General features: G+C 29.3%; 1 long non-coding RNA gene across 1 annotated transcript; it reads left to right on the forward strand.

The window, feature by feature from the left end:
* Window positions 1-2,444: 2,444 nt before the first annotated feature.
* On the forward strand, window positions 2,445-3,180 carry LOC131657247 (uncharacterized). The gene is made up of 2 exons (XR_009300552.1): window positions 2,445-2,816; window positions 2,921-3,180. It is a non-coding gene; the product is annotated as an uncharacterized LOC131657247 (long non-coding RNA).
* Window positions 3,181-4,109: the final 929 nt, after the last annotated feature.

Here is a 4,109-nt window from a genome sequence, read left to right on the forward strand (position 1 = left end):
AAGAGGTAAGTAAGAAAAGGTAGTGGTTTCCCTTATGGGATGAGTGCTCAGGCCTAAAATGGATGACTGTTAGGATTCCCACGTGAAAGTAGTGATGAGCAGCTCGTGCTCTTCGTCCTGAGTCAACCGCTACGCACTCCCCGAATAGTGGATCATTTTCCCATTACGAATGGAAAAAATGTTCCTCTGATAACGCGAGGTATATGGGTTCGGTTGGTGACGTGTCCCCGGGTGAGGAGCACGTGGAGAATGTGTTCTACACTAGCCCTAACAAACTAGGCCATCACATTGGGTCGTCCTCAACGTAGACATGGATTAGGCTGTGCTCAACAATGGCTCAACCATAGGCCCGTCCAGAAAACAATGAATTTAAGAACCAGAGCTCTAATGTCAATTGAAGGTAAATGAAACACAAGAAAGGGGGGTTGAATTGTGTTTCAAGACTAAAAAATTGTAGTTCAACCAAACCAAAAAAACAAAAGGCAAGGAATATAAAAATGACACAATATCTTTATCCTAGTTCGATGTTAACAAAGCTAACTCCGGTCCACTTGCTGAGGTAACTTTCCTTATCAATAAAAACTTAATCCACTATAACCAAACTTGATTATAACCACAAAGACCTAATGCCAATGTCTTCTTGAGACTTATGACTATACCCTAGTCTCTTATTAAACAATATCAACTCACAAGTTAAAATACAAAGGCGTGTTTACCAAATATGCTTCTAGATAAGCATATTACACAAAAAATGAAATACAATCAAATAACACAACAATGTTAAGAGCAAAATATGAACCAAAGTTCCTTGCTTTACAACTTTTAAATCAAATAGAGTTCTAGCGTATTCAACCAGTCTTAGCGTTATTTATTCTATTCCTCCAAGTCTTCTATATATAGGTATGAAAAGAACCGTTGAAGGGTGAATATGGAATTGCACATTTCTTAGGTGTATTCTAGTATAACGATCAGTAAGAGTGGTAGATAACCTTGTATCATGGTACTATCCTTAAGCCACCAAAATCGGCGTAGTGGAAGGAAATTTTAATTTGTACTATTTACTCACATAAAACCTTATTGATCTCATAAGAAAAATTAGTAATCTTCTATTTCCACCATATAAGAAAAATTATTAAACTGTAATTTTTTTACATTTTCAAAAAAATGGTATTCATGAGTATATGTGAATATTTCAAAATTCATAGATATTAGTCTGAGTGATGCCTATTTGGATAAGGAGTGAATACAAATATCATATTTATTCAACAACATGTATTAAAGAAAAAAGTAGTATATGTTGCCATAAATACTAGTGTTTTAAAACTAGGACCGGACCGGTCGGTTGAATCGGTCCGACTGAAAACCGATGGCATTACCGGGTTAATCATGACAATAAATCCGATCTGCAGTCAAACCTCTATAATCCTGTATGACCGTCTGGTTTTCGGTTAAACCAGAGAGCTGGTCCAATATGAATCAAACCGGTCAGATATCTCAATATTTAAAAATCAAATTGAGACCTAGCAATATATTATGGACCTTTAGTTTAACCACTAAAGCATTTGCGTTTCAATAATATTATGGAGCTGAATTCTATATATATTTCAGAGACATTATAAATATTTTATAAATGTATAATAATGTATAAACAAGTATTAGTACGGTATTTTGTTTTTCTTGTAATTATCAATGTAATATATATTCATATTTTAAATTAAACCTAATATATTAAATTTTAATGTATTAAATAATTGTATAATAATTGTAGTACGCTTAGAAGTTTGAGTATAGTGAGAAAGTAGAATATTAGTTGGATTTAATGGAAATACACCGACAGTGTAAAGCAGTTTTACACCGTCAGTAAAATCATAATCGTTAATTTTTATTAATGTTTGACTTTTTCTTTAAATTACAATAAAAATATTTCTTTTTAAGGGTTGTGATGTACTGACCGTGTAAAATATTTCACACCGACAGTGCACTACCTTTAAGCTCATATTAGTTTGTTATTATTTTTTCTAGCATAAGTTAATATGTATTTAGAGTTGGATTCAAATTTAGAATACCTAATTAAATTATAATTGATTTATTACACCTCTTTTTATTGATCTAAAATTAATTTTAATTTAATTTGATATATTTAAATTTTATATGCACATAATATATATATATATATATATATATATATATATATATATATATATATATATATATATATATATATATATATAATACATAATGTTTTTAATACTTTTTATACGGCCGGGTTAACAACTATACGAATAATTAATGACCCGTCGATCCAATCAATCCTATTAACACAATGTATTGAACGGGTAAAATTACCCATTCGAGTTTAAAACCACTGATAAATACTAATAACTATATCTAATTTAACTTTTACATAAAAATGTGTCTTCGTAACTCTACATCATTCATATAGATAACTTGAAAATAGTTTAACAAACTTTCTAAAAACACATATATGCTTTTTATCACCAACCAAAGGTTGAAAATTTCTTTAAAAAAATTTAAAGATTATAAAATATTTTTACGTTACCTCTTTTCTAAATATGCTTAAGAGAAATTTATTAAGTATGCAAGAGGACAATAAAATAAATTAAAATATATTATTTATTTTAGTGCTACAAATATTTAAGTGTTTTTAACATTGCATTAATATAAGTTGAATATATCTCAATTCATTTGTAAAATTAAAAGATAAAAATATATGGCTAAAATTCTCAAATTTTTTTATGCTATAGTTTTATTTTTGTCTCTATTCTTTCTTTCAGGGAAGGCTGTGAAGTCTGTCTGTAAATCACTGTTTTCCCTTATATAATTTATTTTTTATTTTATAGTTTTTACATAATCTTTTATCATATCTTATTAACATTGTTTCTTCTATTTTTCACTACAGTTTCATGTAATGATGCTTACGATTGTCAAACCGTGTTAGTTCTCGACAAAAACTTTGGTGGCAAACTCTTCTGCATTGAAAATATTTGTTGGTTGCTTATGAAGATATAAGGAAGAAATATAAAGAGAAAACTACGAATAATATATGTTATGGTAGAATATTTTATAAGTTGTCAATTTAATATTTATGCTTCCAACCAAAAATTGTATTTTTATATACTTTGAAATTACAATAAAAATTACTTTAATGTAATTTTTTCATATCTTATTAATTTTGAATGTATCCTGTTGCCTCCAAGTTTTTCATATAAATTTGATAAATTTAAGTTATAATTAGGTAAATTATTTCTGTGTTGCACGGGTTTGATAAAAGCATGTAATTCAATTATTGCTATAATTTATATATTTAATGGATGCTAATAAATTTGTTGTTTCGTCGTATATAATTTATAACGTTTTTTTATATGGGTGCAATCGATCAATTATCCTATGACAATGATTTTCGAGAAAGTCATTTTGTTAGTGAAACATTTATAATTTTGGAAGGATAGTATTGTAAATTCATCAAGGGAGTTTTGTTTTTATCTTGGTTGAATAATTCATCCATTTAGGAATTATTTATTTGGGTTCGAAGCTAAACTCATTATAATACTAAAATATACAAGAGTATTGGCATTTAAATTGCGATTCTTTACCAGTGTTTTTGATAACCAATCACGAGTTTAGAAAGATGGTGAGATTAACTCGAAAAATATTCAAAGCAATTTGTGCAAACCCGATTTGTATGAAAAAATGTTTGTTTGCAGCCATTGTCTGGATGGCGGCCACTACAAAAAAAACACTCATTAGTTACGTGAATTTCACGCCACAACAAGCAAAATCACATCAGAAACTGCTTTTTGCGACATGACGCATTACGCCGCATGAGAGCGGGTGGCAACTAAGTAGTGACGTGATTTTCATGTCACTAATTAGTGACATGAATATCATGTCGCAAATGTTTGCATAGATATTCACCACATTAAAGTCAAAGCAGGCACAACAGTGAGGTTCAGAAAAAACAGCTTTATTTGCGATGTTATTTTTATGTCACTAATTAGTGAGATGAAAATCACATCACTATTGTTGGAATTAGACTCTCAAACCTTTGAGTAATTCCTTATCGTTAAAGATGACAATGAAGAAAATAA

Source organism: Vicia villosa, linkage group LG3, assembly GCF_029867415.1.
Source record: "Vicia villosa cultivar HV-30 ecotype Madison, WI linkage group LG3, Vvil1.0, whole genome shotgun sequence".
Taxonomy (NCBI): Eukaryota; Viridiplantae; Streptophyta; class Magnoliopsida; order Fabales; family Fabaceae; genus Vicia; species Vicia villosa.